Below are 12,655 nucleotides of genomic sequence, written 5' to 3'. Positions count from 1 at the left end.
AGCCACCTTCCATCTGATGTCTGCTCTTCTCTACCAGCAGTGACCTGGTCCCTGTTCCACATCCTTGTGGTAGCAAAATTCAATTTTTCCTCCCCCATCTAAAAGTCCAAATGAGTGCTAAACTCTGTGGGGCCTACAGAGTTTGGTATTGAGGACTAGTATTGGTTTACTGACCTTTTGCATTTCAAAGGGAAGGGCATGTCTTTCTGAACATACGCAATATGGTGAGATTGACTCTTAATGAAAGACTGCAGGAGTCTCAGATGTTTCTGCCATAAGGAGGACTTGACTCAGTGAAGTAGCAGTTGTTGGTCCCAAAGGAGGCAGCATCTCCTCTGTGAACTTTGTCATGGTCACTTGTGAGTAGCCCAGATACAACTGGGAATGCACTTTGGGTCAGAAAAGCCAGAGGTTTCCGAGCCCAAACCACTGCTGCTCTCTGTGGGGCTACAAGACAGGAGGGGCGAGTTTCCTTAGTTGTCCCATAGGGGGGCGGGGGGGAAAGAAAAAAAAAAGATGTATTTCTGGCTATTAAAAATTATAGGGAGAGAACCAGCCTTACAGCAAGATACCAAGAACAAAAAGCATTCCCTAAAAGACTGAAAAGGTTGAGAGTAATCAGTAAGACTTCAGTTTTCAATGAGGGAGTTTCTCCTCTTTGGGCCTGGTGGCAGTTCTTAGTTCCAGAAGCAGAGAGCCTCTGGAGCCTGTCACTGCTCCTGAGGCTCGCAAGGGTAGAGAAGCAGCCTGGGGCTTTATACAAAGTTGCACTCATACAGGACTTCAGTTATTTAGTGGTGGTCCCATGACAGATTATTTGTATCTAGGGTCTGAACTTCTGATTTGAGCACAATTGTATTACTGTTTTGAATCCCTTGTGCCAATTTAAACAGAGAAAAAGAAAATATAGTCAAGCTCTAAGGTCACTTCACTAGTAATGTTCCCCCCACCCAGTTGTGGTAGCTCCTTCTAGGTAGCAAGCCTAGAAAAAAAAGTGGCATCTAGAAAACTTAAGGTTTCTGCAAACCCAAAAAATTTTGCAAGACATTGCTATTGCTGAGATTATGAAAGAGTTACTGGTTATTGCATGTGGTCATTAAGAGAAAAATAGTCAGTTAAAAACTGCAGCAGGAGAAAAACACAAAAGCTGAACATCAACAAAGTGAACACGGAATAATGTACGATTTCTGTCTCTAACCCTCTGCAGGGTAAAGATGTTGAATAGACACATTTGTCAGATACGATTTACTAAATTGTCATTAATCTAAACACAGGAACTAATGTTGGGGTTGGGTCTCAGAACCAACACTTACAGCTTCGTGGGCTGGCATACAGTTGTACGAGGTCTTACAATTTGTACTACTACCCTTTGTGCCAGGTAATGAAGAACAAATCTGAACTGCACCAGCTCACAGTCAAACTTCTGATCAGAATTATGTTAAAACCTAGAATTTAAAGACAAATAAAATTGTGCTTAAATTTCATGGAGGATGTTGAAAACTAAAATATACTGAAATGCCTCCTTTTAATCTATAACTGAGAAAGTTGTATTCTTTTCGCATACAGACACATAAATGATCATAAACACACATGCAGAACAAAACATCACAGTCAACGTGAGTAAATGCTGATTTTGGGAAACCAGGTTTCTCAGATGCTTCTGAGAATCCCAATTAGCACCTACCTTCCAGTATACACAGCATCATGACTTTGAAAAATCTGACTCCACACCTTATTTGGTACTTAAGTATTTTGAAAATTTTACCTCTCAGCAGCGCGCATCAAATTCAGACTTCCCTTCTAACCCTATTGTTGCAAGTTTCACAGAAAACCTGGTATCCCTGCCATTTATGATCACATTTGGCTTGAACTGAGCTTTCGAGTTTCCCTGTGACTTGGCAGCAAAGCTCAAGCAACAGAACGAGGACTGCAAAGTCGATACAAGTGAATAGGTGTTTTTAGGAATGGGATAAGAATGCTTTACAATTCAATAGCACACTCACCTGGATCTGGGGGTTTGATTATACTGAGATGCCAAGTGATGTGAAACACAATTTCTTTCTTTTCTTCCCCCTCAGAGACCTGCACTGTGTGAGTAAGATTATAGCAAAAGACTTGGCATGTGAATCATTTATTTGAAGGATATCATTACTAACGTGCTGTGTTCTCAGTCGACTGCCTGTTCCTATCCAGCCCAGTATTTGTTAAGGACTGTAGATTGGTTTCATTTTATAATGTTCCTTTATGTAGTTGTCTGTAGGAAACAAATTTGACATGCATATTAGCCAGATTCTTCAGCATTAATATACATTAGTTCCAACTTCTTTTCTAAGTGGAGTGTGACAACAGTCTTTTCTTCTCCTCCACACTCTTTCTGAGGGTCTAAATAATTCCTTACTTTAACTGGATGTAATCTGTGCTTTATGGTAGTTCTGATGCACAAGAAAGACCTTACACTATGCACAGCATGTAAAATGCCTTTTCTTACAAGAGTGCTCAGCATTATTATTGTTGTTGTAACACAGTAGTAATATCCAAACTCTTTTTGGGCGAGTTCAAACATAAACCAGTTATTTTAAAAAATAGGTTTCCACACCCCCCGATTGCTGTTCTAGAGCAGATGCAGAGTCCTAACACATTTGCATTTTGGTTGCTGATACATAGAGAAGTCCCTTGGTAGTACATGACTATACTACATAGAAAATGGGTAGCAACTCTTAAACAGATCGCAATTCTTCTGCCCTGCTTATCTTTTTTTTTTTTTAAACAGAAATGATAAAATCAGAGATAAAAGCAGTGTACAAGGGTAGCAAGACCTTGCATATTTGCACACAGTTCATTTCTGCGTGTCTCACTACAGTGAGAGCTGCACCAAAAATATCACCATAAACCCTAAAAATGTATACGCCTAGAGCATGACAGCACCCAGCTCTCTCCAGGCAATGTACTTTTCAGAAGCAGAGAAAGATGATGAAGAACGGAATCTGTAAGTCCTGAATATACAGCTGAAGCTACACCAATCATTTAGGCTTGCATAACTGAGGCTGCTAACCAGCCCATACTTGGAGAGTTTACTACCAGCATTCCCCAGTAGTAGGAAACAGCAGGTGAGATGGCAACTGGGTTTAGCCGAGCAGGTTTGAAATTCTGCTGTGAATCTCACCCCATCAGGAGGTGTATTAGTACAACAAGCACGTGCCTACGAGTATTGCAAAAGTTTCTCTGCTGCTGGAGAAAGACAAACTTGTATTAGACACGTATGTATCCATTTAAATACTTGCAATATATCCACATAAAGCTCTAACTTCATTGCATGCTAAGAGTTATTTGAATGTATGACAGGTTGCTTAGCTGGCCTTGTACCAATACAGATGCATATAATCTTAGAAAGAAAACGGTTTCTGCACACAGATCACAAATAACTTCACAAAAAGGAAAGGAAGCTAGCAAGGGTGTGATAAATGTGATGTTATCATCATGGTGCCGATCATCTAGTATTGCCTCTATCAGTTACAATGCACACATTTCCAAAACTACATAGATATTGCATGATTGTCTTTAACATCCTGTTATTGGAGCATATTTTTGTCCTACTTATAAAGAAAGGTGGGAGGAGAATAGAGCACTTTAGAGGAAGAGAAACTTAGATTTTCTGGAAATGTTTATGAAAGTTTTTTTATCTCAATATCTTCTCTGTAAACTGGCTAGATGAACAGATGAAACTCTTCATAAACTTCCTTAATGACTGCAAAGAGTTGTTTAGCTTTAAACAAGTCTCTCCAAAAAAAATTTCATTTTATCCGATTGTAACAACGTTAGCTTTTAGGAACATGCTATTTTCCTGAATTATTATTGGATTGGACAGAAGGAAACCAAATTGCTGTGTCACGCAGTACACAAAGAAGGAAATAACACCCTAGGGGCTGCAATTCAAGAGGCCTGGCTTTGTTTTTGGACTTGCGAAGAAGGAAGCAAGACACACACGTGCAGAGATGCACTGTTGCGGACACATTGTCCACAAGCCTGATGCCAGGAGACACATTCCTTCTGGGAGAAGGGGGCATTCAGGATCAGCTCTGTGCTAAAAACATATTTCTGCTCTCAGCAGACATTATGGAGGGCAATTAAACGTCTATCTCAGTTGCACAGTGGGCTAGGTAGAAGTTGAAGCTCTTCCAATTGCCTTTGCTTTTTGGACTGAAGGACCAAGCCTGAAAATTTCTGGCAAACACAGGAAAACAGAAACATCGTATATTTAATACGTCTCTGCAAACAAGCTGTGGATCATTCATCACTGCTTCAGTTTAATATGTCATATAGGGCCACCGAAGCCATATGTGTATTGATTCCATCTGTGATGGGCTTTAAAAAAGCAGAGATACCGCAAAATGAAGACCAGTGTGTCTGTACGTACCAACTTAAACAAAATTAGAGAGGAAATACATTAGTTCTATAAAAGTGTTAGGTGGAGCCCCCAAAACAAAAATCCCAACCCCTTTTGACCTCCTTTCTCCCTAAATATGATTTGAGCCGGTTTAGTAGCACAATTGTTGCTAGTGACTGTTGGGATGATTATATTGCTTATTACCATTAGAAAGTACATCTCAAAACACTCCTCTGTACCCTGCCCCTTACACAGACAGCCCTTCCTTTGGGAAAGTCTGGTGGAGGAAAACATTGTCTCTCAATGCCAATAGCAAAACAACCATTATCTTCATCTGGAGCAGAATTTCACCAGCTGTCTGCCTCTTGACCTTAACTAGCGAAGAGGTAGTCAGCTCACAACTTCAACTAGCCTTTGGATGACTAAATTCATCATATAGTATTTTGTATAAAATGACAGTTACAAGGACGCAATGCATAAGAGAAGCGGGAACAGAAATCCAACTCAGACACCTTGCATGGAAAAGACACTCTCATCTTTGCTGCGCTGGTGAATACAGAGTCTGAAGTTGTGCTGAACCTTAGCTCCAAATGTGAAGGTTTTTTGTCTTTGTGTGGCAGTGCTTAAGGTATTTCCAAGTCTAACAGCACCTTTCTCATCAAGTGTAAGTGCTAAAACCCCACCAGGCTGAAGCGTGACCACTTAGAACAAATCCTAGTAGGATTCTCTGGGAATCCTAACTGGTCTTCTGACTATCGGTGCACAAGAAGTGAACAGCAAGTTCCACAGAAAACTGTGCACAAGGTGTCTGCCCATGTGCATGCATGTGCACACAGGTGTGTATATACAGTCCTTTAGACTACAGTTTGCCTTTTTCACTATACACCTTTTCAAAAGCGATTCCTACATTATTATCATGTTTCTTGATTATAGGGATAATTCATCAGATATGTAAACAATCTGCAAAACAAGTCAATTTGGGTACTCACGGTCCTAGTGCTAATCCCAGCAAGCTCCCAGATTGCTTCCAATTAGGAAAAATGTTGTTAGTATGGGAACACAGGATCTAAAGGGCTCAAATATGAGAGGAGATGAATGCTGCCTCTCATTAATTGATTAGAAGCAAGTGCCTGCCAGCTCAAAGAAGTCTGACTCCGTATGTACTGAGCTATTCAGGAGAAAAAAAAAAACTTGAGCCATAAAAGCAGCTTTGTAGAGTTATAATTACTCCCCATTTTTCACTTCTTTTGTATTGAAAACACATGAGTATATATTCCCATTTTTAATTCATTTGAAAGAAATACTTGGATAGAAGCTTTTTAAAATGCCATTAAATGATACAATAAGCACAACAGATAACATAACAGGATGCTTGCGTTACCTGCTGTCCAGAAGTGAGACTCAAGGAGATTCAGTTGTTATTCTTACACAGTACCTTCGTTATTTGCACCTTATTTGTTTTGCACCAGTAAAGGAAGTTAAACCAAGAACAATTAGGAGTTTAACATGCCACAGAAAGATTTCCCTCTTCCCTCAAAAGTGAGGAAGGCAATATGCACACATTCATTTATTATGTAAATATGAGTAGAGTAGCGTAAATAAGCCAACTTCAGAACATTACTGAAAAAACTAAATTATTCATCAACTTAATTTTTTTCCCATGAATTTCTTAAAACCATTTACTTTTTGCTTGGATTCCCTGCCTCCTGCAAACTGGGCACCGGATCTCAGCTGTGGCAACTTGTGAAAGTTTTTTGGTCACAAAAATCAAAGATAGAAAGTTGTTGAACTGGGCAATATAGAGCCTCTTGTTTGAAATCAATGATGTGCACTTCACCAGATCATGACTATAGCCAGTAACAGCTAGAAGACCTCTCTCCGCACAGATTTATTTTCAGTGGCTTTCAGGTTCTCTTGCTTTTGTCACAGAGCAGCTCTGCCGGGGTTTTCCAGGACCACAAACAGATGTTATTTAACTGTTGACTAAGCTGGTCAAAGCATGAATGCAAGCGCTATGATTTACAACAGAGTGAAGTTTTTCAAGAAAAATTTTTCTAATAAGCAAAGACTCTGGGAGCAAACAGATGCTCTGTATGGCTTAATTATGTTGTCTTGGAGCAAATGTTTTTGGGGCTGTTTTTACAGGCCTGGCTGAAGCTCACCCTGGTATCCCTCATAGGCTACACTGTGGTGCCGCGTCGGTTTTCCAGGCAGTACTGCTGCACTGAGATGGAGCACAGCAGCAACGCATCTCTGGAGCCTCCAGCCCCACTCTCAGTGCAGCAATGTTATATATTAACTCTGGGGCAAGTGATCCCCTCCTCAAGACAAATGCGGGAAACAAACTCATGTGCCAGGCTGCTTCAATAGGTAACTGCAGACAGAAGGAGCAAAGATGCTATTTTAGTTACTAATTTAAAGGACATCTGGCAAAAAAAAAAAAAAGAAAAAAAAAGTACCTGGCTGATGGGGATATGTTTCCCTTACACCTAGGTTGGAAATGTTCCCATTAGACTCTAAATCCAGAAGACTGGCTGTTTCTTGTTTCAATAGAGCGATCAAGAAGGAGCCTGAAACTCTAAAAGCATATTTTCCCTGCCCCCTTCATTGCTCTCAGATTGCATCTTCAGTATGCATGTTAAATACACTGTGCTTTTAGATGCTGATGTAAAAGTTATTTTGTGGGTGGGTGTTCTGTAGACTTAATTAGCTGTATACTGCATCTAGACTCAGACCAGCCAAATCTTGTTCACCTTTTTCAAGCAAGGCCCTCTGAATGTGACAGGAATTAACTCGTGAAAAGCTACTAAATAAGCCAGATTTTATTCATATCAAATATTACAAGCAGTGCATGGAAAATTAGAGGTCTGTATTACAAACCTTTTTCTGTCTTCTCAACTGTCTTGCACTTGTGACACTAATTATTTAGTTAAAATTGGAATTTTGAAATATAATTTAGAATTTTATTGTCAGTTCATAAAGTCTACTCTCTTTTCAGGTCTGACTCATTCTTCCCACTTAGTAATAATCTTGCAAGAGTGACTTGAGTTGCAACCAAAATACAATTTAATTTACATGTAAATTAAATTAAGTATAATTATGTTTCATAATTACCACTTGCAACTGAAAATGTCTCTTTCAGAAACTTAATAGAAATAATTTCTCAGCAATTTCTTCTTTGTAGTTAAGAAAGACTTGGGTAAAAAAAATAATAATCCTACTAGCTAGACATGCCTTGCAGACAGTACTTGTGTATGAAGTGATATCATCTGCTGCACAGTAATTTAATTCACACTATTTTATACTTGCCTTTCTGCTTTTGAGGTTTCTCACCAGTTAGTTTGCCTCAATAGCGAGATGGCTGTATACAAGAGGAGACTACAGACACTGTGTCCTTGGTTTTGGTTTGTTTTTTTTTTTTTATTTTTTTTTTTTATTTTTTTAAACTCATTGGCAGTGCAGTTGGGCATACCAGCCCCTACCCAACAGAACTACTTGGAAACAATCATTTGTTCCATAGCTGGGTTTACTGAAATGAAGAAGGAGGGGGAAAAAAAAAAAAGGAAGAAAAGAAAAACAAACCCCAACATTTTCTGCTATTGACTCCTCACTTGTGTTGCTACTTCAGGCCACAGCAAGTGATAATCCCTGGAGCCGGCAGATGCTGGAGGCCATTAGATTTTCACTGCTGGAGAAGGAAGGCTTCCTTCATCTTTCAGATGTTCATAGTCATTCCTAAAGGATGTTTTAGTGCCACATCAAGGGGGAAGCAGGAATCACTTTGGGTACTGCAATCCCTGCTGGGAAGAGGCTGAAAACGTTTTGACCTTTCTTCATAACCAGGTGTACGTGACAAAACAGTTAGATATATTCTGCCTCCTCCCTTTCCAAACTCCAACCTTATTTGCTGCATTTTAACTTTAACTACATTCATGAAGCGATGACTTTACCACTAAGTAACTTAAGCACTATAGGGAGGGGAAACAAAAGTATAGCTGTAGAAGCAAACTATCAGGTGCTAACATTGCAGTGTCACTCAATACCAGAACGTGTTTGTATGGAACGTTTTACACGGCAGAGACAATCAAGGTGGGAGTGTGACTCCCTCAGGTGCATTTTGGTTTTTCCTCCAGAGTGCCTCTAAGATGATGTAAAATGTCTTTGATTTCCTTTCCCAAGAGGCAGCCTCTAGCCATATATTTAACTCACCAGTCCATATTTTGAGAGATTGTTTCAATTTCTACCAGGTTTGGGATGTCTCCCATGATTTTCAGTTACAGCCTCTGAAGACTTGCTGTCCCTTTGCTTTGTAAGGGAGTGAAGTTTTTGCCTAGTAATCCTAGCAGATACATGCCCAAACCTTAAGTTATGGCCTCAGAAAGGCCATTCACTTGGAGAGCAGAACCTTCTTCCAGAAGCACCTTAGCATTTTATGAAGAGAAAGTGGTGCAGTCATATATCAGGAAAGCTCAGACAGGATGCGTTTAAAGAAGTCAGGCATATTAACATGGCTGGACATTTTATATTCAGCATATAATAACTGTTTGCCTGTTTATAAGGCTGACACAAGAAGATGCAGCTTGTAAGGAAGTCTTTTGTGGATTATACGTTGAGAGCAGTGGACAACACTGGTTTTGCACCGATCAGAAGTAAAAAGATGGCATAGCATTACCCCACAGCTGAGCAAACAGCATGGTTTAGCTAGCAAATGAAAGAAGTAGAGGTCTCTTGACCCACTTGCATAGACTAATCCTATGAGAGGATTGCTGAAGTCCAAACCCTTCAACTACACCCCTGATTTTATGCACCCAACTTAAAAGCATTTATGAGTGGGACATGTAGCCAACACAAAAAGAAAACCTGCTCCACAGGAAAATCTGGCACATCCAAACGGAGGCATCCTCAGTGCATGCAAGGAATCAAGCATTGGAAGTACTTTCCTCTGTGGATCAACTACAGATGTCCAAAATAACTTGTTTAGACTAGCTTCAGGGAAAAGAGTTCAGGCAATATAAATCTTATTTCACCATATCCAGTCTACCTCATAAATGAGCAGGCAAATTTAACTTCACTAAAAGTCATATTCAAGTGGCTGAAAATACCATCACAGTTTCTCATTGGTCTATTAACAGCTGCAAGCCATTATGGCATGTAACACAAAATTAATCAATCTCACTGAAAAATAAACTATTACTTGCAACAGCATTTATGCTGGTATTAGAATTTGAGCACAGGCGAAATGGTAAGTTATGATTCTACCGCTACTGAAAGAGATCAGAAAGTCCTTGTAAATCAACATCTGATCAAGGAGAAGAAAGTGAGAATAAGACAGTGATTGCAAAGTTTTCTATGAATGCCTACATGCTGTATTATATAATATAGTGTATTTACATGGAAGTGTTGGTCATATTATGTCAAGACTTATTTACGGGGAACAATCATATTCTCTCTTCTCAGATGACAGCAGTAGCTGGAGGGACTCGGGCGTATTTGCTTCGCTTTGGCACTGCCCTGAGAGGGGTGCCCGCAGTGGGTGTCCTCTGCATGACACCCTGCCTGCTATTCTGGTCACGGCACAAAACAGCATTAAAAACTGGTTCAAATACACTAAAATAGAATCTCTAGCATTGAGTAAGAGAAGAACTCACTGGATAAAATTGAACTAAAATGCCTCAACCTTATCGCAACTAAACTGTGTTTCGACCTTCCCGAGATTTAAGCATTTTGACAGAATCCGAACAAAAAAAATTTGGATTTTGGCAAGTGAACTTTTTTGGACCCATTTTGTGATGCATTCTGACCGCTTTTTATGCCAAGACAGGGCACTAAGCTCCCTGTTAATGGGCCAGTAGGATCGAAGCATTAGATGTAAAGCCTGTCATCACTAGGAAGATAACAGTATGTCTTCCTTTACTCATCTCATTACTAGGCATTTTTTCTCATCTTTCACAGGAAGACAAGGATATATGTGTAGTACACAAGAACATGCCCACAAGTCAGCTGGACTCATAGCATTAGGAAAGCAGTTATACCGTGAGGGTTTTTGAATTACTTCTAGTAATTACATTTAAAACTCGGATGCAACTCTTCTGGTGTTTTAATCAGCCTTGAAGATGTAACTGCACAGGACTGTTCTGGTTCAAATAGAAGGCAATATTTCAGGATGCCCACACGCAGAGAGCTGCTGCGCACAGATAATATTGCCTATGTTTCTTAGTAACTGATAAAATTGTTAATTTATAAGCAGGAAGCCTCACTGTGTAGCCTTAGCCTTACGTTAAGATTCCCCTAAAGATATGCTCCAAGACATGACGTAAACAACCAGAGGAAGTAAAGCTCAGGTTAGACCACTACTCTCCCTAATTGCCTGTTCTAGAATGACAAATTCAAATAACTTGAAAGCAAACGATGCAGTTATGGATTAAAATAATTTCTTGTGTATTTTTAAATTCTCACACTTATCTTTTCCTTTTTACTGAAGGCCTGCTTGGTGCTTAGCAACTATGAGCTATCTGAACTGTTCATTGCAGTCGCTGCCATCCAATGAGAGAGACTTACAGAAAAACCTCAAAAGGTTATGGAACAAGCTCATCAGGAACTCGTTTATTATATGAAGTCATAAAAATGATCCACAATAAGCTACTTTATCCCATGTGGTGCTACTGATTTAGAACACAACAAATTTCTTTTTATGCATGTGTACATATATTTTATGTATATATAAAACATATGTGCATATATATGGGTTTGGTTTTTTTTTTTTTCCAGTATTCAGTGAGTGCACAAAGGACCTAAGTGAGTATATAAACTATTGCTGGTACCTAGGAACAAGTGTCAAGGTAAAAAAAAGCAAGCAATCCCTGACCCAATCCCTCAGAACTGAAAAACATGAAAACTCTTCTTCCTCACAGCAGAAAAATTACTTGCAAAAAGTCAGTACTCTATATAAAATTAAAGAAAAGCTCATTAAAGAGAAGATATAGCTACATGAATTACATCCGTACACTCAAAGCTGTGTAAAGCCACCGTACTGAAAGCATCAGGTGAATTAATACCGTTTACTGAGAAATCCCTGAGAGAGGGAGCAAAGGGAGTTCAATGTTGTTACGTGGCACGTTAACAGAGGCAGCCCTCAGAAAGCTGAAGAGGTGTGTCCAAACGAGGTGAATAAAAAAGACCATGAAAACCTAAGCACAGTGAAGCACACAAAAATACTGTGGCACAATGGATAAAAGGTATCAGTAATACAGCTACTTTTAAGTACATCAGGAGCAGAAAACCTGTCAAAGATTACAAAGAGTCAGTGACCATAGTGTAAAAGCAGAAAATTATGAAGAGAAGACACGTTATTTTTTGCACTGCTGTTCATTCTGTGAGACACTAGAAAGATCCCCATAGCAAAACCAAAAAATGGTGGGGGTCTTTTGGAGGATTTTTATTTTTAAATAAGCAACTCGGAGTCTGAAATTGAAGTGACTCCAGAATAAGTTATGGAACAAATTGACAAAATGAACTTAACAAATTGCCATTGCCAAGACCAGATGGTATTCACCCAGGAGCTCTAAAGACACTCAAGGATGAAATAACTGAATTACTAAGGAGAGCATGCAGCCTGTCGTTGCATCAATACCTGAGGAACATGACAAATGTGATGTTAATTTTTAACAAACAGTTTTAAGGGAACTGCAGGCCTCTTGGCCTGGTCTTTGTAGTGGGCAAGTTAGTGGCAACTTCAATAAAAACCCCCACAGAATTAAGAGACATCTGAATGATCAACTTGAGGAGTCGACATGGCTTTTAAGACAAGTTATGCCTTGCAAACTTATATTTTGAAGGGGGCAAGAAACTCTATGGATAAGAGTGATAAAGCTGAGAGCATCTACTTAGATTTCCAAATGGATATCTTACTAAAGGGGTAGAAACAAGCAATACAGCATAAAAGAAGAAGGTGTTACCATAGACAAGCAATCAATTGAAAGGAACGGAAAGAAAGGTTGGAAGTAAATGGTCATTTCTTGCTGACTACTGATTCTACCTGGACTCACGCTGGTTCTCATCCTGGTGAGGGATCTGAGAGAGGCGGAACAATGCAGTCGGAAAGTTTTCTTATTTTGTAAATATTAAGTTATTAAGGATGAGGACCAACAGAAAAACAGCAGGACCAGAGAGCTGAATGGACAATAAAGGAGCAGGGGAAATTTGGTGTAGGTGGTAATAAAGGATGCACAGAAGAAAAAGCATAATTCCAGCTTCACGTATAAATAATGGCCC

This window comes from Chroicocephalus ridibundus, chromosome 3, assembly GCF_963924245.1.
Source record: "Chroicocephalus ridibundus chromosome 3, bChrRid1.1, whole genome shotgun sequence".
NCBI lineage: Eukaryota > Metazoa > Chordata > Aves > Charadriiformes > Laridae > Chroicocephalus > Chroicocephalus ridibundus.
Note: the sequence above shows the minus strand (reverse complement) of the source record.